Below are 24489 nucleotides of genomic sequence, written 5' to 3'. Positions count from 1 at the left end.
CCTCTTTTGGAAAGTGAGCATTTTCTTGCTTAAACCATTTCTGTGACTCTGCCTGTTTGTGTGTTCCCTGTCTGGGTCAGTTTGACAGTTGGGCTGGTTGCACCTCTCACTAGACAGTGACACAAAGGGAGCTGGGGTGTAGTCTGCATTTCCTGATGAGCCATCTGTGCTAGGAGGGAGGAGAGTACTGGTCACTCACACCTGAAAGGGCTGTGCCTGCTCACACACAATGCAGTCACTAACTCCCTGGTGTGTTTCAGGGGCCTTTTGACAATCAAGCAAGACTTTCCTTTGAAGTAAGCCTACTTCAAAGGGCAAAATTGGGTATAAGAAGGGCACCCAAAACCACAGATTTTAGAACACTTCTGGAAACCAAAAGGAACCTCTGCCTGGAAAAGAGCTGAAGAGCTGAGGAAGAAGAGCTGCCCTGCCTGTGACTGTGTTTTGTGGAGCTATCCTGCAGTTGCTGCTTCTGCCTGTGCTAAGAGGACAAAGACTGGACTTTGTGTTGCCTTCCTTCTTGTGAAGATCTCAAAGGGCTTGATTTAGAGCTTGCCTCCTGTTATTTGAAGTCTCAGGGACTTCAAAGACTTCTCTCTGCCAGCATCTGGAGTCTCTGGAGAGACTCCTACTCTGCCAAGTGGTGCCCATCCAATTCCTGGAACCCTGGAAGGAGAAGCTGGTAGCCCAAGAGTAAGAAATCCACTCACAGAACGCTGTGCGGGAAAAAAATGTACGCAACTCCGACCTGCAGCCGATCGACGCATCGTAAGCCCTTTTTGATGCACACTCGCCTGTGCGGGGTTATTTTTGACACACACAAGGTACATTTCAACGCTTAGAGCATTAGCATTTTGTTTAAAATTTCATGAAGAATCTTTTTGACTTCTTAGTGATAACTTGACTTGTGTATTGTGGATTTTTGTTATTTTGGTTTTGTTTTGTATAAATAAATATTTTCTATTTTTCTAAACCTGTGTTGTGTAATTTTGTAGTGTTTTCATTAAGTTACTGTGTGTGTTGGCACAAATACTTTACACCTACCACTCTGAAGTTAAGCCTACTGCTCATACCAAGCTACCAAGGGGGTAATCAGGGGTTAGCTGAGGGAGATTCTCTTTTACCCTGACTAGAGTGAGGGTCCTTGCCTGGACAGGGGGTAACCTGACTACCAACCAAAGACCCCATTTCTAACATTGGTGATCAGCGGTTGGGATTGGACTTGTATTTGTACTTGACATACAGTAATTAAGTGTACACTACTGTTTTGAGTTCAGATCTCTACGTGACCACAAACTACTTGTCTTGTGATTCTGCTTTTTGTACTCTGACGTCCTCCTGGATATATTGTTGATTTCTTGGGTCTCTGGTTTTTGGTTGTGAAACCTTTGCAGAATGGAAGTCAACTTCTGACACCTGTTTCTCTATAAAAAGTGGCAACTTAAAGCATTCTGCATGGAAAGGGGACTGATGGTGAATAAGAAATCCAGAAGGGAGGACGTTGAGTCAGCCCTGTTTCAGCATGAGTTGGAAAGTTGTCAGGAAACACCACCAGATGAGTCTGAGGAGGAGGACTACCCTGAGGAGGAGGGCAGTGGACATGAGGAGGGAACAGAAAGAGATGATTGGCTCCTACCCCGAATCCAGAGCCTGGAAGAGCTAGCTGCAGAGCTTGAGAGGGCTGAGGCGAAGAGAGCCTTAGCCCTGGAAAAAGAAAGGTTGGCATCTCAAGACCTGAGCTGTAAAGAGCTGAAGCTGGAAGCCATGAGGGCTGAGTCCAGTTCAGATGGTGACAGCAACAATTCTATATACAGTGATGCTGAAGAAGTGCACATGCCCAGAGATGTGGTGCCCTACTTGAAGAAGGGAGTTAACATACACCAGGATGTTCAGGGGTATGAGGTAGCTCCAGTGATGCACAGGGTCCCTGAGGTGGACTGGGGAACTGGCATGGGGAGTCATATTCCTACTGGTGGGAGGGACACTCTACTGACTATCGGTGAGAGAGACAGGGAGAGGGGTTCCCCCCCCAGGTAGCAGTCCTGGTTATGGAGTGTGAAGATATCACAGAATAGTGTGGGTTCAGTGTCAGGGACAGTCAGGTACTGGGTCACCAGTCTCAAGAGGGTGATGTGGGGTACTTTTTCAAGGCTGGGTCAGTGGATGGTTGGGTGAAGGGTACTTTGGTTAATTCATGTGAGGGGCTGAGTGATGTAATTGCTGGAGAGCATCTGTCTAGTCCTTATTTTCCAGAGATATGCCAACAAAAGGTGGAGTGTAAGTTCTCTGACCCCAGGGAACTTACACAGGAGGCAGACCTCTGGGTGAGTACCAGAGAGTCTGAAGAGGCATTTGAGGGTGCTCCTGAGAGGAGTGGTCTAGGTATTTCCCAACCAGGTGAGGTAGGGAAGGTTTGCAATGTCCTAGGTAGGTCCCAGTGTAGTGGGATGGGTGAGGGACCCATGTCCGGTCCCAGAGGAGAGGGAATGCGGATGGGCTGAGGCCCAAGGTGCCCGAGATATGGTCCCAGGTCCTGGAGCGTTCCATGAGGGAGCACCAGGAGGGGAGCCTAGCCTGTATCATAGGGCCATCTGTTGAGGGAGACCCGCAGTGTTAGGAGAACGTGGGGGGCAGCTGCAGCCAGCGTCTCACCAGTTCTGGTGTCTGGCAGTACCATTCCTAGTGAGGGGGTACAGAAGTCCAGACAGAGGGTTGAGAGGGGTTGTGGACCCCAGTGGAGAACCTGGAGGATCAGAGGTCAGCTCTGAGAGCAGAGCTCCCCAGGAATTACCTTGGTGAGACCATTTATGGGTTGGGGGAATCCAGACTCTGCCAGATGGGCAGGGGTCAGGAGACCTGCACCAGCCAGACTCTTGTGTGGCCCTTGGGGATGGCGTGTCCCTTGGGGGAGGTGGGGTAGGTGTGCCCCCCAGGAAGTCCTGGTGTGCGGGGCAATGGTTCAACCACAGGGTGGTGACTCTGGGTTGAATGATCAGGTTCAGGGGGTAAACTCTGACCTGATGGGGAGTAGGTGTGCTCCCAATGAAGTCCTGGTGTGCAAGGCAATGGTTCAACCGCAGGGTAGGGACCCTGGGTTGAATGGTCAGGTTCAGAGGGTAAACTCTGACCTCATGGGGAGTAGGTGTGCTCCCAAGAAAGTCCTGGGTTGCCAGGCAGTGGTCCAGTCTGAGGGTACAGACCCTGGACTGGAGGATCATGTGCAGGGGGTAAACCCTGACCTGAAGGGAGGGTGTTTGCCCAATCACCCCCCGGTGTGATTTCTAGGAGTACTCTCCCTGACCCCAGTGCAATCTAAGGGTACAGACCCTGGATTAGAAAGTCAGATTCAGGGTGCGTCCCCTGACCTGGAGGAAGGGGCCACTGCTAACAGTGGCCCTACCATGTTGTCTTCTGGGGGCCCACTCCTAGTCGGAGGTGCAGGACCTCAGAAGGGAGGGCTGGGGGAGGGACTCCTCACCCCTGACCCTGGTCCAACCTGAAGGTACAGATCCCAAGTTAAAAGACCAGTTGCAGGTTGACATCCCTGCACTGGTGGAAGAATTGTGCAGGACTGCTTCTACAAGCATCCTGACAATTTTTAACTCTGGGGGTGCCGCTCCTAGAAGGAGGGTACAGAGCCCCAGAGGGGAGGACCAAGATCAGGTTGTCATCCCTTACCTGGTGGAAGGGAGGGTGGTAAAAGGGTGCCAGACACCTGGGGCTACCGCTCCTCACTCTCCACGGTCACAGTGGTTGGAAAGGCCTGAGGTCGGGCTCTCATCCCTGACAGTTGTCGGGGGTCACTGTGGCTTGCTGTCCTGGGGGACAGAGTTGCACCCGGGGGGGGGGGGGAACGAGAGCAACACTCCAGGGGTGGAGTGGGCAACACCACTGTGTTGAACCTGATGGTACTATCTACCCACTGGGATACATCTGTGAGCAAAGTAAGGGTAGGTGCTACACAGATGGTATCTGCAGGTGAGGAGAAGGGTTCCTCATGGGTTAGCTTATTGGGCCCCAAGAGTATGGACAGAGGGATCCAACTGAAGTCAGGAAGACGTAGAACTGGAACATGACCCTGCTGTTGTGGGCCTGGGTCCCTGTTCTATCGCCCCAATCAGGGAAGTACATCAAGGTATGGAGTGTTCTCCCCTGGTTTTAGGCTGGTAGGGGGTCATGTTGGACATTTTTGCTTATGCAGGGTCATCACCAATCTTTTTTGCCTCCTGCCTCCTATTTGTTCTGATATGTTGCTGTTGGCTTTTGAACTCTGAGCACTTTACCACTGCTAACCAGTGCTAAAGTGCATATGCTCTCTTTGTAAATTATATGGCTAATTGGTTTATCCATGTTTGGCATATTTGATTTACTAGTAAGTCCCTAGTAAAGTGCACTAGAGGTGCCTAGGGCCTGTAAACCAAATGCTACTAGTGGGCCTGCAGCTCTGGTTGTGCCACCCACCTTAATAGCCCTGTAATCATGGCTCAGACCTACCACTGCAGTGTCTGTGTGTGCAGTCTTAAAATGTAAATTTAAATGGGCAAGTGTACCCACTTCCCAGGCCTAAACCTTCCCTTTTCTTACATGTAAGGCACCCCTAAGGTAGGTCGTAGGTAACCCCAAGGGCAGGGTGCAGTGTATGGTTAAGGTAGGACATGTAGTAATGTGTTTTATATGTCCTGACAGTGAAATACTGCTAAATTCGTTTTTCACTGTTGCAAGGCCTGTCCCTCTCACAGGTTAACATGGGGGCTCCCTTTAAATATGATTAAAATGTAGATTCCCTTTGGAAGCGGATAGACATGTGGAGTTTGGGGTCTCTGAGCTCACAATTTAAAAATATATCTTTTAGTAAAGTTGATTTTAAGATTGTGTGTTTGAAAATGCCACTTTTTTAAAGTGAGCATTTTCTTGCTTAAACCATTTCTGTGACTCTGCCTGTTTGTGTATTCCCTGTTTGGGTCAGTTTGACAGTTGGGCAGGTTGCACCTCTCACTAGACAGTGACATAAAGGGATCTGGGGTGTAGTCTACACCTGTGCTTGAAGGGAGGGAATGTGTGGGAGGAGTGCTCACTCACACCTGAAAGAGCTGTGCCTGCCCTCACACAATGCAGTCTCCAACTCCTGGTGTGTGTCTGCGCCTGGCCTGGGCTAGGCAGGATTTCACAATCAAGAGAGACTTTCCTTTGAAGTAAGCCTACTTCAAAGGGCAAAGTGGGTACAAGAAGGGCACCCAGACTTTAGAACACTTCTGGAAACCAAGAGGGACCTCTGCCTGGGGAAGAGCTGAAGAGCTCAGGAAGAAGGGCTGCCCTGCCTATGACTGTGCTTTGTGGAGTTATCCTGCAGTTGCTGCTTCAGCCTGTGCTAAGATGACAAAGACTGGACTTTGTGCTGCCTTCCTTCTTGTGAAGATCTCAAAGAGCTTCATTTAGAGCTTGCCTCTTGTTATTTGAAATCTCAGGGACAGCAAATACTTCTCTCTGCCAGCACCTGGAGTCTCTGGAGAGATCCTACTCTGCCAAGTGGTACCCATCTAGTTCCTGGGACCCTGAAAGGAAAAGCTGGCAGCCCAAGAGTGAGAAATCCACTCACAGAATGCCTTGCGGGGAAAAGATCTACGTAACTCCGATCTGCGGCTGAAAAATCAACGCGCTGCCGGCTTCGAGGCTGAAAATCGGCACTCGCCTGCAACGCGAACCAAATATTGATGCCAGGGGCTAGAGAAACGACGCACAGCATCGCTGACAGAGGCTGGTGAGATTAGAACCCGCGCTGCGTGGTTTTCGGATCATTGTGCAGCTGGATTTCTGACACAAACACCGCTGGGCTTGTAAAAACAATGCAGGGCCTGACAAGACCAAAGAATGCTGACCGGATCAACACATTGCTTTCCTGCAGAGAGAAGAAATGACGCACGCCGACCAGACTAAAGGAGAAATGACACATGGTCTCGCTTGTGAGTAAATTTGACGCATCTCAAGCCCTTTTTGACGCACACTCGCCCGTGCAGGGTTATTTTTGACGCACCCAAGGTACATTTTTACGCTAGCAGCATCAGCATTGTGTTTAAAATTACATGAAGACTCTTTTTGAATTTTTAGTGATAATTTGACTTGTGTATTGTGGATTTTTGTCATTTTGGTCTTGTTTTGTTTAGATAAATAGTTTCTATTTTTCTAAACGTGTGTTGTGTCATTTTGTAGTGTTTTCATTAAGTTACTGTGTGTGTTGGTACAAATACTTTGCAACTAGCACTCTGAAGTTAAGCCTACTGCTCGTGCCAAGCTAACAAGGGGGTAAGCAGGGGTTAGCTGAGGGTGATTCTCTTTTACCCTGACTAGAGTGAGGGTCCTTGCTTTTACAAGGGGTAACCTGACTGCCAACCAAAGTCCCATTTCTACCAAGCACTAAATAGGTATGGTCTTAGCTTCTTCAAGGCCCAGATCACAACAAAGGCCTCCCTCTCTATGGCTGACCACCGCTTTTCTCTGGGGGTCAACCTTCTATTTATAAAAGCTACAGGTTGACCCTGGCCCTCTGTATTTAGTTGAGAACTGCCCCAACCGCTACCTCAGAAGCATCAGTTTGCATTGTGAATTTCTTGGAGTAGTTAGGGCTTTTTGGAACAGGTGCAAAGCACATGGCCTGGTTGAGTTCCACAAATGCTTCTTGACAGTTGGCTGTCCATAATGCCTTTTTAGGCATTTTCTTGGATGTGAGAATATTAAGAAGGTCTATTAAGAGGGGCTACAATGGAGCCATAGTTCTTAACAAACCTCCTGTAGTACCCAGTGAGGCTCTTACCTGGGTTTGTGTGGAAGGTGGAGTCCAATTCAAGCTGGTTTGATTTCCCCTGTAGAGGCTGAATCTGTTCCCCACCTACCAGGTGTCCAAGATAAACCACTTTCACTTGCCCTATCTCGCACTTTGAAACCTTGATAGTGAGGCCTGCTATTTGCAGAGCCTCCAAAACATTCCTGAGGTGGGCTCGGTGATCATCCCAAGGTGGAGCTAAAGACAGCTGTATCATCTAGATATGCTGTACTGTAGACATCCAAATCTTGGAGGACTGTGTTCACCAGCCTCTGAAAAGTATATGTGCATTTTTCAAACCAAAGGGCATTACTGTGAATTGGTAGTGCCCTCCAATGGTATAGAATGCAATTTTACGTTTAGCATCTTCTGATAACTTAATCTGCCAATAGCCAGCAGTAGGATCAAAAGTGCAAAGATACTTGGCAGATGCCAGTGTATTTATGAGCTCATCTGCCCTAGGGATTGGATGAGCATCAGTTTTGGTCACTGTGTTGAGCCCTCTATAGTCAAGACAAAACCTCATCTCTCTTTTTCCATTCTGAGAGTGTGGTTTTGGGGCTAAGACCACTGGGCTAGCCCAGGGACTATTACAGTGCTCAATCACTCCTAGATCTAGTATCTTACATGGTCAGGTTGTCTGTTTATTTTGCTTTTTACAGGCAAACTGTCTTCTGTGTCAATTGTGTGTTCACACCATGTGGTCTGACCAGGAGTAAGGGAAAACAGTTCAGAGAACTGGTCTAGGGGATTTCTACAGTCTTCCTTTTGTGACTCATAAACTACTTCATAAACTGAGCCATCAACTGCAGAATATAAGAAGAGATGAGGGAGAGGGTCACTTTCCTCTTCCTGTCCCTCATTAGTGTCCATTAGCAGGGTTAAGTCAGCCCTGTCATAGTAGGGCTTTAGGCGGTTCACATGAAGCATCCTAAGAGGGCTTCTAGGAGTGCCCAGGTCAACTAAATAGGTGACCTCACCCTTCTTTTCCACTATAGTGTGGGGACCAATCCACTTGTCCTGGAGTTCCCTTGGAGCCACAGGCTCTGCCCTGGCTGATACACAGACAGAACAGCCTTCTGGTCATGCCTTTGCTTTTGTACTTCTTGGCTGGCCTGAAGGTTTTTAGTGAGTTTTTCATGTACTCAGCCATCCTTGATCTGAGGCCAAGTACATAGTCCACAATATCCTATTTAGGGGGCTTGATGGGATGATCCTATCCATCCTTCAGAAGGGCAAGTGGACCGCTAACAGTGTGCCCAAACAGAAGTTCAAAGGGGCTTTATCCCACTCCCTTCTGAGAGACCTCCCTATAGACAAAAGGGAAGCATGGTAATAGGACATCCCATCTCCTCCTCAGATTTTCAGAGAGTCCCATTATCATACCTTTGAGAGTTGTGTTAAACCTCTCAACTAACCTATTTGTTTGGGGATAGTAAGGTGTGGTGAATTTGTATGTTACAGCACACTCTTTCCACATAGCTTTTAAGTATGCAGGCATGAAATTGCTACCTCTGTCTGATGCTACCTCTTTTGGGATGCCCACTCTGAAGAAAATACCCATGAGGGCTTTGGCCACTGCAGGAGTTGTAGTGGTCTTTAGAGGGATGGCTTCTGGATAACTGGTGGCATGGTCCAACACAACTGTAGGAAAGGACCATCTTTCTTGGCATGTTACCCCCCATTTTACCTGTATCTCAGTATGCTTTTGTCTGTCCCAGTGGGATCCTGCTGGTCAGGACCCCAGTGCTCATAGTTTATGGCCTAATGTGTGTGTCTGTACAGTGCTTAACTGTGTCACTGAGGCTCTGCTAATCAGAACCTCAGTGCGTATGCTCTCTCTGCTTTTAAATTTGTCACTGTAGGCTAGTGACTTAATTTACCAATTTCAATTGGCACACTGAACCCCCCTTATAAGTCCCTAGTATATGGTACATTGGTACCCATGGCATTGGGGTTCCAGGAGATCCCTATGGGCTGCAACATTTATTTTGCCACCCATAAAGAGCTCAGACAAACCCTTTCACAGGACAGCCACTGCAACCTGTGTGAAATAACACACACATTATTTCACAGCCATTTTCACTGCACTTAAGTAACTTATAAGCCACCTATACATCTGACCTTCACGTGTTGAAGGTTAGGTGCAAAGTTACTAAGTGTGAGGGCACCCTTGCACTAGCAAAGGTGCCTCCAAATAGTTCAGGGCCATTTCCCGGGATTTGTGAATGCGGGGGAGCAATTACACGTATGCACTACATATAGGTCAATACCTATATGTAGCTTCACAATGCTAACTCCAAATATGGCCATGTAAGGTGTCTAATTGTCCTCCAATTCCAAATATGGTATTGAGGAGCCAATTCCATGCATCCTGGGGTCTCCACTATGGACCTCCAGTACTGCCAAACCAGCTCTCTGAGGCTTGGACTGCAGCTACAGCTGCTGCCACCACACAGACAGGGTTCTGCCCTCCTGGGGTCTGAACAGGTCAGTCCCAGGAAGGCAGAACAAAGCATTTCCTTTGGGAGCAGGGTGTTGCAGCCTTTCCCTTTGGAAATAGGAGTTACAGGCTGGGGAGGGGTAGCCTCCCCCAGCCTCTGGAAATGCTTTGAATGGCACAGATGGTGCTCTCCTTGCATAAGCCAGTCTACACCAGCTCAGGGACCCCTTGTCCCCTGCTCTGGCGTGAAACTGGACAAATGAAATTGGAGTTACCACTCCCCTGTCCACCATCACCACTTGCAAGTTTCCAACAGGAATCGTCTGCACAAGGGATACTTTTCTTCTGCAACTTCAGCTCCAGCAAGCAACTGCACCAGTTTCCACGGTGTACATGCTCTGGGGACTCCGTGTCTTCACCCTGCACCAGAAGGACCGAAGAAATCTACCATGGGGTGAAGGAGTCACTCCCCTGCTCACACAGGCACCTTCCAAGTCAACAACCCGTAATCCTGGACTCCTCTCACAGCAACGAACATGCTCCTAGAAACACAGAGGGTAGACCCCATCAACACAGACTGTCCTGTGGTCCTGCTGATGCAATTTGGAGGAGGTGAGTCCTTGCCTTCCCTGAGAGCTACAGTACCCCTGTTCACCATGTCTTCTCCACCTCCTGAGGCCTCTGTGCACTATTTGCTAAATTCCTTCATGCATAGCCTGGCCCAGGTGCTCAGCACTCTATCCTGCGACGCTCAACTCTCTGAGTTGACCTCCGGCGGCGTGGGACCCTTCTTTGTAGTGCTGCACCAACTGCATTTTGCACCTCATTTGTCCCTGTGTCCTGGGACTCCTGTGGGTGCTGTCTGGCATCCTGAGGGATCTCTAAAGTGCTGCAAGCACCCTCTTCCTCCTCCCACAGAGTTGAGGCCCCCAGGTCCCTCCTGGGTCCAGCCAGCGCCATTTTGACGCAAAACGCACATTTGTCCTAACCATGGCTTGTATCCATTCTTCACTTTGTGTGACATCTTTTGCATCATATAGGAACCCGCTGGCATCTCCCTAGGGTGCATTCCTTCAGTCTTCGTCCAACTGGGGACTCTTCTTTTGCACCCTCTTCTGGTTCGGCAGAGGTTCCTGTCTTTCCTGGAACTTCTTTCGACTTCTGGACTTGGTCCCCTTCTTTTGAAGGTCTTCAAGTCCAGGAATCCAGCAGTTGTTGTTTGCAGACTTGGTTGGTTACTGCAATAATCCATATCAAAAGGTGTAGTGTGTCCTAAGGAAATTTGCAGTACTTTACTTCTGCTTTTCTGGGCTCTGGGGTGGGGTATTTTACTTACCTTTACTGTATTCTTACTCTCCCAGCGATTCTGCACACACTACACTTGTCTAGGGGGGAATTCACGATTTACATTCCACTTTGTTGCTATATGGTTTGTGTTGCCCCTAGACCTATTTTCTCCATTTGCATTCATAGCATTTCCTATTGTTTGCGCTATCCTATGTCTAATTACTTGCCTTATTTGGGTATCTAGTGTATATATTGTGTATAATACTTACCTCTGGAAGGAGTATTGCCTCTAAGATATTTTTGGTACTGTGTCACCCAAATAACCAAATAAACTACCTTTATTTTTGGTAACACTGAGTATTGTCTTTACCTGTGTATAAGTACTGTGTAACTGTAAGTGGTATTGAATGAGCTTTGCATGTATCCTAGTTCAGCCTAAGCTGCTCTGCTATAGCTACCTATATCAGCCTAAGCTGCTAGAACACTACTACTTCACTAATAAGGGATAATTGGGCCTGGTATAAGGTGTAAGTACCAAAGGTACCCACTACAAACCAGGCCAGTCTCCTTCAATCACCAGTATAAATCTATTGCCAGAAGCTGTGGGAGGGCCTAGGAGGGCAACAATGTCAACCCCTACCCTTTCAAATGGTACCCCAGCCACTGGTAGTGGGGATAAGTGGGCCTTTGGAGTGCCACCTGTCTTACCACTGGCTTGGCAGGTGACACAGGAGCGACAAAACTCGTTTGTGTCTTCAGACATATGGGGCCAGTCTGTCACATGTCTTGCTTTGCCCCAGGTGACCAGCTAGGGGAATGTCATGTGCTAAAGTTAATAAAAACTCCCTGTATTGCAGAAGTACTACCAATCATCTGGTGGCACCAGGTTTGGGTTCCCTTGGTTCTGACTACAGGAGATTATCTTCCCAGTACACCTTGTGGGTGCCACTGGCATCCCCTGCCTGCTGTTGGACAGCTTGCTGTATCAAACCCTCTAGGGTGGGACATGTTTGTTGAGCCACACTTCACTCCTCCCTGGCAGGCCCACTGCGCCTAAGAGCTCAGCTGTGTCAGCTTTGAGTACCTCAGGTGTAGGTTCTGCCCAGGGAATTAATTCCTCCTCCTCAAAAGGGGAATCCTCCATGGAGGGTGGGGTAGGGGATAGTTTCTCACCCTTCCTACCCTTGCTTTTAGGAAGCTCTTGCTCAATAGTTTCAGGATCCAAGTTTCCCAGTTCTCTTTGCTTTTTGGCTTGAGCCCTTGTTAAAGCAAAGATGTGCCCTGAAATACACAGCATTGCTACATGGCCTTCAAACTCTTTCTCAGCCCAAGCTGAAGTCTCCAAGTCATTTCCTAGTAAACACTCTATAGGTAGGTCTGTGGACACTATGACTTTTTTAGGACAAGTAACCCCCGCCCAGCTGAAATCAACAACTGCCATGGGGTGGCTCACAGTATTGTTGTGAGTGTCAGTCACTTGGTACTGGTGACCAAGAAGGTGTTGCTCAGTGTACACCAGTTTTTCAGTCACCATGGTGACACTGGCACCCGTATCCCTGTAGGCGTCAGCCAGAACACCATTTATAAGGGATGCTGCTTGTACTTATCCATGTTAAGGGGACAAGCAGCAAGGGTGGCAAAGTCAATGCCCCCATCAGAGTCTAAAACAGCCTCAGTGATTTCCCTAACTAAACCAGCCCCCACTATTCTTCCCAGAGTTAGCCCTGTGCAGGAAAGTACCATCTTGCCTGGCATGTTACCCCCATTTTCACTGTATGTATGTTTGTTTTTGCCTATGTGTCACTGGGATTCTGCTATTCTACCCCTCCAAAGCCTGTAACACCTATTTCCAAAGGGAGAGGGTGTAACACCCCTCTCCGAAAGGAAATCCTTTGATCTGCCTCTGTGGGTTCTAGCTTTTCAAGTAACAGGAGGGCAGAAACCTATCTATGGGGTGACAGCAGCTGGGGCTGCCTCAAAAACCTCTGAATGCTGAACATTTCAATACTGGTGGTCCTCTAAGGAGCCCCCAGAGGACATGGAATCATATAACCAATGCTTGCAAAAGCATTGGGATATGATTCCGACATGTTTGATACCAAACATGCCTATGTCCGAAGTTACCATTATGTAGCTCGACATAGGTAGTGACCTATGTCCAGTATACGTGTAAAATGGTGTCCCCGCACTCACAAAGTCTGGGAAAATGCAATGCCAGTCCTGCTGAAGCCTTTGCATGGGCTCCCTGTTGGTGGCATAATATATACTGCAGCCCATATGGATTCCCTGGAACCCCAGTGCCCTGGGTACCTAGGTACCATATACTAGGCACTTAAAAGGAGGCACTAGTACGCCAATTGTGGGTAAAATACTGTGTTATAGCCAACAACCAAATGTAAGGGAGAGAAAGCATAATCACTGGTGTCCTGGTTCGCAGGATCCTAGTGAACACAATCAGCACAGGGACATGAGATAGAAAATGGGGGTAACCATGCCAAGAAAGATGGTACTTTCCTACAATCCTTAATGCTAACAGCTCTATAAAGAACATGAATACAATAGGGGACAGAGGGCACCCCTGTCAGTTGCCTCAATTGATCTTATCCATCCCTACCTCCTTAAAATTGACAATCACCTTCATCTTTTCCCCTAGATATAGATTCTTCAACATGATTAGGAATTGATTTTGAAACTCAATTCACTCTAAAATGCAAAACAGTTCCTGACAATTCACTAAATCAAATGCTTTTTTCGCATCCATCATTAAAATTGCTGCTCTCTGTTTGTTGATTGAAAAATAATCTATTGCTTGCATGAAAAGCTGTGTATTAGCAGCCATTACTCTGTGGGCAAAAACACCCTCTGATCTCTATGTGTTACCGCCTGGGCCCCCACAGAAACTCAATCCACCCACATTTTCAGAAATAACTCAAAGTCTGCATTTAGCAAACGTATTGGATGATACAAATTGGCTTATGTCACATTTTTATCATTTTGGAGGAAGCTGGTTGTTATAGGTTAGGCACTTCTACTCCCTCTCTAACTTGATTAAGCAAAAAAAGGAAGGAGCTCCTTTGAAAACATCTTATAAACTTCTGGTGTTATACCATCACCCCCTGTGGCTTTCACATTTGCCATATTTTTAAGGTCATTACTTGCTTCAAACTGCTCAATTCCATTTGAGAAGGCAGTATTTTGACAACTCAAAAGTTGAGGTAGCTGTGGTTTCTCAAAATAGTGTTCATGCTTACCTTGAGGGACAATCTCAACTTCTTCATATATTTAAAATATGGGGCACCATGGCGCAGGGTAGGGGGCAATAGAGTCCTTTTTAATTACTATATTGATGTATTCTGCAGGAGTAGCGCCAAACTGTTGGCACTCTTCCTGCAGAGTACATAGGGGCCCATTCTAAAGAATGGAAGCCCCCTTTTAATGCCTGCTCTTGAGCTGGTGTTAAAAGTGCCGTAACAAATGGCACAAGGAAATCACATAGATTTCCTTGCACCATTTTACTGGCTCCCCTAAGTGGGGGACACACTCTTTGCATACATTATGCCTGGTGCAAGCATAATGTAGCGCAAAGGGTTACAGGGTGGCTCAATGCATGCATTGCGCCACCCTGTAAATAAGGCCCAGGGATTTTGCCCTTGTTGGGCCACATTAACGTTAAAATAAATAATGTTAATGTGGCGCAAGGTGGTGCTAGGGGCCTATAAATAAGCCCCATGATCTTTCACTAGCATTGTCACATGCATGTAGGTTTGCCAATTTTCCTAGAGAGAAATACTGGCCCTCTGTTCACGTTTTACGGTTCTGTAAAGGCCCAGACCTGATTTTTAATTAGAACTGCATTTATTGCATGCCCTTTTTGTCTTTGTTTACTTTAACTATTGTCCAGAAGACAGTAAACAGCTCTAGAACACATTTAAAAGTATACTCTTCAAATAATTACTCTTTAAAGTATGCACTTATGCAGGAAAAAACACAGACTTCAGGTGATTTTTTCAAAATGTTGCACCTGTAAGGATATTAAAAGAACAGTCATACCGGTATAAATCCATCTAGGTGGCAATGTTATCTAGACTTTCACATGTAACATGTTTATGCAGGTAGCGGCTATTTACCCAACCACCAGGTAAATGGTGCATTTTTTATGCTATTCACTTGCCCACTGGCTAAATAGTAGAAATTATTTACTAGTCGGCCAGTGACCCTGAACATAGGAAAACTTCAATATTTACCCAGCTGCTGGCTAAATAGTAGAGATTCTGCAGTATTTGGTCAACAGCTGTACAAATAGCAGAAAAACGTCAATATTTGTTGAGCTGCTGGCTAAACAGTAGAGATTATGCTGTTTGGATGACGGACGTGCAAATAGCAGAAAAACTTCACTATTTACCCAGCCACTGCTTAAATAGTAGATATTCTGCACTGTTCAGCTGGTGGACGAGTAAATAGCAGAAATACCTATACACCCATCCCCTGTTAAAAAGTTGAAATTTTGCACTTTTTCGTTAGCAAACGTGCAAAGAGAAGAAAAACTTCACTGTTTACGTGACCACTGTCTAAATAGTAGAGATTCTGCACTGGTCAGCTAGTGGTTGTGCAAAAAGCAGAAAAAACTCACTATTTCCCTGGGTACATGCTAAATAGTAGAGATTACACAATGGTTGGCCACAGGCCATGCAAATAGCAGGAAAACTTCACTATTTACCCAGCCACTTGCTAAGTAGTAGAGATTCTGCACTATTTGGCCAGCGGTTGTACAGATAGCAGAAACACTTTACTTTTTACTTAGACACTGACTGAATAGTAAAGATTCTGTACTGTTCTACTGGCTGCTGTGCTAATAGCAGAAAAACTTCACTATATATTCAACCTCTGGCTAAATAATAGAGACATCCACTGTTTGTCAGCAGTTGTGGAATAACAAAGAAACTTTTCTATTTACCTGCACACTGGCTAAATAAGAGATGTTTTGTACACTTAGACCAGACGTCTAGCAAGCAAAAACACTTCACTTATTAACCAGTTGCTGGCAAAACAGCAGGCATACAATAAGGTCATCAACCTTGCAAATGGCAAATTAACTCAATTGTTTATGTGGATGTTGGTTAAATAGCAGACCTTTTATGTTATTTGACTAGTAGCCTGGCAAGTAGCAAAGAAATTTCAATAGTTACCTGACAGTTGGCTAAATAGCAGAAATGATGTACTGTATTACTGGTGGCCTTGCAAATAATTTGGAAAAAAATGTCATTATTTACTTGGTGGCTGATTAAATAGTAGACAGTGTGCACAACCTGGCCAGTAGCTATGCAAATAGCAGAGGAAGTTATTTACCTGGCTGCTGTCTAAGCAGCTTAAATTTTGTTTTAGTATTCCTTCTGGAAATTTCAACAGGTACTTACACCACGTAGAACTGCAAACAAGGAGCAAACACAATTAAGTTTCAAGTTTTATTTATTATGATACGGAACCCCACTGGAGGTCCACAAAACACGATACATGTTTATGAAGAACCATTAGAAAAAAAATAAAAAGATCAAATTTTCCTAGACAGTTGATTAAATTAATACGATGATAAAAAAACACTTAAAATAATTAAAAACTCTGTCACAAAACATTACATTTGGTGAAATAAGGAGGGCATATAGGGGCTGATTACCGCCCGCCAAACGGAAACCGCCAGAAGACCGTACCGCGGTCAAAAGACCGCGGCGGTCATTCTGGCTTTCCCGCTGGGCGGGCGGGCGACCGCCAAAAGGCCGCCCGCCCGCCCAGCGGGAAAGCCACAGCAACGATGAAGCCGGCTCCGAATGGAGCCGGCGGAGTTGCTTTTGTGCGACGGGTGCAGTTGCACCCGTCGCGATTTCCAGTGTCTGCTATGCAGACACTGGAAATCAATGTGGGGCCCTTTTAGGGGGCCCCACGACACCCGTTCCCGCCAGCCTGGTTCTGGCGGTCAAAACCGCCAGAACCAGGCTGGCGGGAAGGGGGTCAGAATCCACATGGCGGCGCTGCCTGCAGCGCCGCCATGGAGGATTCTGCAGCCCAGGGGAAAACTGGCGGGAAACCGCCAGTTTCCCTTTTCTGACCGTGGCTTTACCGCCGCGGTCAGAATGGGCCTGGATGCACCGCCAGCCTGTTGGCGGTGCATCCGCGGTCCCTTACCCTGGCGGTCTCGGACCGCCAGGGTAGGAATGACCCCCATAATAACTCAGAGGCGGTACTTAAGGAAAAAGTGAAACAAATAGGGAGCAGCCACCTGCGGCAATGAAGCGATAAGGCCGGACAAATTAGTAAAACATGTTTCAAGTCTTGGGTGCTATTATGGCAAAGATTACAAATAGCAGAGGAACCGAACCATGTAGCCTTTAATATATTGAGTGAGAGCAACTTCTGTCACAGCAGGAGCCAGAATCATCTCACCCCATGGGGCATGTTCCAGATGAGATAGGGCTGTATAACCCTCGGCCTTAAGGTATCAGATATGATCTGAAAACTCTGCATGTGAATGCAAGCCTGGCTGTCCTGACTCGCCACCCAAGTTGCGTTCCTGAGTGTGGATTTGACTAATGCTGGAGAGAGTGAAAATCATAGAAGAATCTAAGTGCAGAAGATCTATGGCATATAGAAAATTCCTGCAGATGGTATATTTTGCTCTGTGGCTGGCTAATATTTCTTTTTTTAGCAGTGACCACAAGTTGTCATAGCTGCGCGTCATCAGGATAACCATCCAGTGAATTACAGCGGCCAATCCTTGAATGAAGGAACTGCGAAATCCCAACTCAAGTTGTAATGTTGGTGCCGCGAAGGCAGAGTTTACAGATAAGAGATTCCTCAAGACACGTCCCTCAAGTTTATCGAGGAGGACCCATTTAGAAACCACATTGTATCTTTTCCTGATAAACCTCTAGGAGATGTTTAAGTGCCTTCAGACAGTTAAGATTGAGCCTTCCTTTGATTGTGCTCAATATGCTCTCTATCTTTTAGGTTCCCACAAACGATTTTACCCAAAAAGGCATTTCAGTTTATTCTTTTGAGTTGTTGGTCTCCCAAGGTCCAGCAGAAATTGCTGTACTTAAATCTTTTTTTCCCATGAAAGCACATGATTTTGCTTTAAGAGCAATTTACCTTTAAAAAGTGGGCTTCAGTGTATTGCTCGAGTGCTTGAAGATGATTATTAAGCCCCTTTGGGGTGCGATCTAATATGATTATGTCATCTGCGATAAGCAGACAACGTAACGGTCTACCTCCAAATTTAGGGGCAATACCCTCACACTAATTTAAATGAATAGGTGGGTCTGAGGGATACAAAGATAATAGCAATGGGGCCAACATACACCCTTGTTTTATACGGTTTTTAGTTGGGATGGCAAGAGATAGGCCTTGTTCACTCCCTAGCAATTCTCTGCACTAGGTGGAGGAGTGAAGGGCTGCCACAATGTTAGACTTTACATCCTTGGCATGGTTACCCCTACATTTTTGCCTCTGTTTCCCTGGTTGTTGATGTGTGCTGCTTTTGTTACTTTGGGAAATTTACCACTGCTATCCAGTGCTAAAGTGCAAGTGCCTCTCTATAAAAATGTGTATAAAATTGACTTTCTATGATTGGCATATTTGATTTACTGGTAAGTCCCTAGTACAGTGCACTAGAGGTGCCCAGGGCCTATAAATCAAATGCTACTAGTGGGCCTGCAGCACTGGTTGTGCCACCCACATTAGTAACTCTGTAATCATGTCTCAGACCTGCCACTGCAGTGTCTGTGTGTGCAGCCTTAAACTGCAATTCGACTTGGCAAGTGTACCCACTTGCCAAGCCTAAACCTTCCCTTTTCTTATATATAACACCCCTGAGGTAGGCCCTAGGTAGCGCCATGGGCAGGGTGCAATGTATATTTAAGGTAGGGCATATATTAATGTGTTTTATATGTCCTTACAGTGAAATACTGCCAACTTTGGTTTTCACTGTTGCAAGGCCTATCTCTCTCATAGGTTAACATGGGGGCTACCTTTAAAAATGATTAAAGTGTAGATTCCCTTTGGGAGCAGATAGACATGTTGAGTTTGGGATCTCTGAGCTCACAATTTAAAATATATATATTTTAGTAAAGTTGGTTTTGAGATTGTGTGTTTGAAAATGCCACTTTTAGAAATTAGGCATTTTCTTGCTTAAACCATTCTGTGACTCTGCCTGTTTATGGATTCACTGTGTGGGCCAAATAGACAGTTGGGCTGTTTGCACCTCTCTCTAGACAGTGACACAAAGGGAGCTGGGGTGCAGCCTGCATATCCTGATGCGCCATCTGTGCTAGGAGAAAGGGGAGGAGTGGTCACTTATACCTGAGAGGGCTGTGCCTACCCTCACACAATGCAGTCTCCAACCCCCTGGTGTGTGTCTGGCGCCTGGCCTGGGCAAGGCAGGATTTCACAAACAAGAGAGACTTTCCTTTGAAGTAAAGCTACTTCAAAGGCCAAAATGGGAATAAGAAGGGCACCCAAAACCGCAGACTATAAATCACTTCTGGACATCAAGGGGAACCTCTGCCTGGAGAAGAGCTGAAGAGCTGAGGAGAAGTGCTGCCATGCCTGAGACCGTGCTTTGTGGAGCTATCCTGCAGTTGCTGCTTCTGCCTGTGCAAGAGGACAAAGACTGGACTTTTATGTGCCTTCCTGCTTGTAAAGAAATCTCCAAGGGATTGTCCTGAGCTGCCTCCTGTTGTTGAAGTCTCAGGGCCATCAAAGACTTCTCCTGCCAGCACCTGGACTCTCCGCTGAGACTCCTGCTCTGCCAAGTGGTGGCCCATCCAGTTCCTGGGGCCTTGGAAGGTGAAGCTGGCTGACCAAGACTGAAAATCTGCCCACAGATCGCCATGCGGGGAAAAATTTGATGCACCTTCTGAGACGTGGCTGAAAAACGATGCACAGCCGGCTTCGCGGCAGAAATCGATGCTCCACCGGCATCTCAACTGGAAAATCGACACACGGAGCTGGAAGAACGACGCTCACACCCTCTGATGGAGGCTGTTAACATCGCAACCCCCCTTGCGTGGTTTTGCTGAGACCGTGCAGCAGGAATTTTGATGCAAACCATGCTGGGCAAGTAAAAACAATGCAACACCTGCCCGGACCCGAGTTCTGCCTAGATTGACGTATCGTTCCCCTGCGGGGAGGAAAAATGATGCATGTCGGTCCCGCCAGAGAAGGAGAAACTACACACAAGCTCGCTTGCGGGTGTGAAATCGTCACACTGCTTACCTTTTTCGATGCAGACTCGGCTGTGCATGTTATTTTGATGCTACCCAGGTACTTTTCAATGCTAACAGTGTTTTACCTGTTTACTCAAGGATTTAAGACTCTTTTTGCTTTTTAATTAATAACTTGACATGTGTATGTTGGATTTTTGTTGTTTTGGTCTTGTTTTGTTTAGCTAAATATTTTCTATTTTTCTAAACCTGTGTTGTGTCATTTTGTAGTGTTTTCATTGAGTTACAGTGTGTGTTGGTAAAAAATACTTTATTCCTAGCACTCTGAAGTTAAGCCTGCCTGCTCGTGCCAAGCTATCAAGGGGGTGAGCGGGGGTTAGCTGACGGTGATTCTCTTTTACCCTGACTAGAGTGAGGGTCCTTGCTTGGACAAGGAGTAACCTGACTGCCAACTAAAGACCCCATTTCTAACACACAAGGTCAAGGAGAATATCAGGCATGCCTAGACCTAAGAGCTTCTTTCACAGCGAGACACAATTTACTTTATCAAATACTGTGGAGAAATCTACGAGGGCTACGTAGGTCACTTCCCCTTTCAGAGAGACGTATTTCTCATTAATTACTTGAAGGACTGCGATAATATCAATTGTGCAATGATTTCTCCTGAAGCATTGACTGTTCCAAGTAGATAATTTTATTCCTTTCTGCCCAATCAATAATCTGTGAAGGCAAATGTTTGGCAAAAAAAAATTCTGACCTCATCCAAAAGTGCAATCTGGCGATAATTCCCTGGGCTGTTAAAATCCCCTTTGTTACACAGGGGGACAATGATGCTACCCTTCCAGGATATATGAACTTTCCTGGCTTTGTAGCAGTACTGATACACTGTGAATAAAGTCTTACACCAGCAGAGTATGTTGTGTTTTATTCGCTGTATAGGGATTTCATATGGGCCCATTGTGGTAGAACTATGCATTCCTCTTATAACAGCCTCAATTTATTTTCGATGTGAATATGAGGAATTAATTCTAGTTTGGGGGAGTGCCACAGTGGTCCCATTGGAGGCATAGAGGCCATATAGAAGGCCGACCAGCTTGATTTATTGATGGATGTTGGGAGGAGCCTGGTTCTTGTACCACACCACTCTACAATCAATTACCAGAATCACCTAGCGTGGCCATAGAGACTGCTTCTCTTACTGCAACCCAGAATCTATCCGTAGCATCCTTTTTTAGACACACTTTTAACCCCCCCCCTTCTTTTTAAAATGGGATTGCCTTGCAGATGTGTGTTTCCTATACTGTTTACGAATAAGAGCATTAATTTCTCTATTCAATAGAAGTAAGGGGCGGGGTTTTACTATGTGGTTACTCTGGTACTCCTGGTGGGGGATCAAAATAATCAGTTGCATAAAAAAAGTAAATCCCTCCATAACTTTTCATGCCCAGCTACCAGGATCTTTCAGAGTACTTTCTAGGATACCTTTAAGCCCCTCAAAACTTCCAGGGGACCAGGGTGTTCTTCCCGTTTTGACAGTAAGCTGGGAACGCTGCCCTTCTAAACTCCAGAGATTGGCAGTTTGCACCTTCAGGTCGAGAGAGACACCCAAAATGTTTTGATCACTGAGGATAGTCTGAAATACTGCTACATCCTTTAACAAGGAAAATGACTGGTAGCTCGATACCACGTAATCCAAAATTGCAGCACCCCCAGGCGATTTATGCATAAGGTTAGCTGGGGATTCAGATAGAAGTCTACCGTTAGCGACAGTACAATCATTCACCTTCAAATGCACGAGAAAGAGATTCCCAAGTTTATCAGACTTTATTTTATGGGGGAAAATACAGGGGGTTATCCCAAATGCTTTCTCCTTTTCCTCATCCCGAAAGGACGAGAGCCCTAAGTTAGAACTTTTACAATTTAAATTTCCAACCATAATAATTTGGGTTCCTGCTCTCCTTGTCGCTGAGCACCATAATGAAGTGAAATACTTTAACTAAAAGATTATTGAAAGGGGCGTCTGGGGGGGGGACATAAGAGTTTATCAGTTCGAGAGAGGTTACCTTGTCTCCATCACCAATGCTGTGGAAGGTTACAGCTAAAAACAGGTTATTGGGGTCTTTAAAGCATCCATTCTGCCAGTGCAGCCTACTGAACAACAAACATGCAACCCCTCCCTTAGAATGACCCCTCTTTGAAGGGGTGGCATTGCAGCAGAAAGAGTATTAATTTTCTAACTGCACCTCCCCAATGGCCCAACTTTCTTGGAGACAAATTATATCAGGTTTTAAAGAGTCCAGAAAATCAGTTTTTTCCCCTTTCCCCTTTACACGTGCTTCATGCCAGGATATAAGGGTAAGCTTGTTGCTACATTGATGTAGCTGTTAGCCAGAAAGTTGTGGCAGAATTACTTAACACTGCTGGTAACTAGTTCCAAGCATAGGGATTAATGCATGGATCAGGAGGCGGACAAAGTGGGAAATCTATGAATAATACTTCCTGCCCAGGATCTCCCAGGTGGACTTTTAAGTCCTGATACACATGGGAATTGGTGTCAGGATTAGCTAGGGGGATAGGAGGGGGGGGTAAATTTCCACCATCCGTCAGAATGCTGAGGAGCTCACTCGGTTAACCTTAGACCCGTCTCACTCAAGATAGGTACCACATCAATACCTTTACATTGTAGGGACTCTTAGGCCCTCATTACAACCCTGGCGTTTGGTGAAAAGCGGCGGTAAAACTGCCAACAGGCCGGCAGTAAATTTTTTTAAATTATGACCGTGGCGGAAACCGCCAACGTAGACAGCCACTTTAACACTCTGACCGCCACAGCAGTACAAACAAACAGCATGGCGGTCACCGCCAACAGACAGGCGTAAGGCAGTGTACCACCCACACTATTATGACAGCCCAATCCGCCACCTTTTCCGGGGCGGATTCAACATGAACAAAAACACAGCGGAAACAGGACTTGGAAGGGGAAACACTCACCTCTAAACGTTCCACGAGGAACTAGGACGCCATGGAGCCTGAACTCCAAATACTCCCTGCGATTGTATTTCTGCTCCTCTACCAGGTGCACGACCAACGGCGGCGATGACCGCAGTGAGTACTGCACCTACGACACAGGGGAGGGAGGAGGGAAAAGAGAGTGACACACACATGCAACATGCAACACCCCCACCCTCACCCACAACAACACACACACCAATATATGCTGAAACATTACATTTACACCCTCCAACCCCGCCTGGAAGAACTCAAGGACAAAAGGAAATGAGTCGAACGATTGTAATCATGTAAAATCCATTAATAAAAAATGTATATCCAGTGGGTGGTTTGCCCACTGCTGTATCCTGGGGAGTGCATAGCCACAGTCTCTCAAGTCTTTCCAGTGGATGGTTTGCCCACTGCTTTATCCTGGGGAGTGCAAAGCCACAGTCTCTCAAGTGGATAACAGTCTCCACTGGCTCTGGAGGGGGCTTTGTGCCCAGAGTGCTTCATCCTGCCAAGGACAGAGGTAGTGGATGCCTTTCTCCACTGGTTCTGGAGGGGGCTTTGTGCCCAGAGTGCTTCATCCTGCTAAGGACAGAGATAGTGGATGCCTTTCTCCACTGTCTCTGGAGGAGGCTTTGTGCGCAGAGTGCTTCATCCTGCCAAGGACAGAGGTAGTGGATGCCTTACTCCACTGGTTCTGGAGGGGGCTTTGTGCTCAGTGTGCTTCATCCTGCCAAGGACAGAGGTAGTGGATGCCTTTCTCTAGTGGTTCTGGAGGGGGCTTTGCGCCCAGAGTGCGATGTGACACTCCACTGACGGTGGTGCAACATGCAAGCTGCCCAGGCCCCTGGAACTGACCACCAGCCTCGTACGAATGACCACTGGGGATGGCAGCCATGTCCGCGGTGGTGCCACTGGCTCAGGATGTGACGTGGCCACTGGCGGTGCTGGCGGCGGGCTCAGTAGCGGTGATGCTTGCGGCGCTCATTGGGCAGCGGAGCTGGTGGGGGGCTCACTGACCTCGGTGCTGGCGACTGTGTCATGAGCGGCGGTGCTGGTGGGGGGCTCACTGACCTTGGTGCTGGCTGCGGTGTCCTGAGCGGCGGTGCTGGTTGGGGGGATCACTGACCTTGGTGCTGGTGGCGGTGTCCTGAGTGGCGGTGCTGGTGGGGGCTCACTGAACATGGTGCTGGCTGCGGTGTCATGAGCGGCGGTGCAGGTGGCGGGCTCAATGACCTTGGTGCTGCTTAAGGGCTCAGCGTCTGCGGTGCTGGTGAAGGGCTCAGTATCTTGGGTGCTGGCCGTGCCCGTGATGCCGGTGCATGTGGCGGTGCCGGTCTTGTCCGACGTGCAGGTTGGCGGCGACGTTGACTTGCCTTTCTTTTTCAGGCCCTTCCCCACCTTGGATGGTGGCGCAGCTGTCTTGCCACTCCCAACTGTTGTCCTGGCTTGACCCTTGGAGGCAGGTGTTTTAGTCTTCTCCCTCTGGGATGTGGGCAACTTCTTCTGTTTTGGAGGTGGGGTAATGTCCTTGGCCTCGCTCCTTGGGACACTGGCAGCCCTGCTGCTTGGCGCACTCCAGAATCTGGTTACTGCTGGCACCACTGTGCCCGGTGATGTGGTGGCTGAGGTGCTGGGTTGGGACCTGGAAAGGTGGGCCTTAGGGGACAGAAGGGGTGGGGAGGTGAAGGGAAGAGGGCCATGTGGGATGCAGCTCCCTCCTGCTCCTGTGA

The sequence above is a fragment of the Pleurodeles waltl genome, chromosome 1_1, assembly GCF_031143425.1.
Source record: "Pleurodeles waltl isolate 20211129_DDA chromosome 1_1, aPleWal1.hap1.20221129, whole genome shotgun sequence".
NCBI classification, from domain to species: Eukaryota; Metazoa; Chordata; class Amphibia; order Caudata; family Salamandridae; genus Pleurodeles; species Pleurodeles waltl.
Note: the sequence above shows the minus strand (reverse complement) of the source record.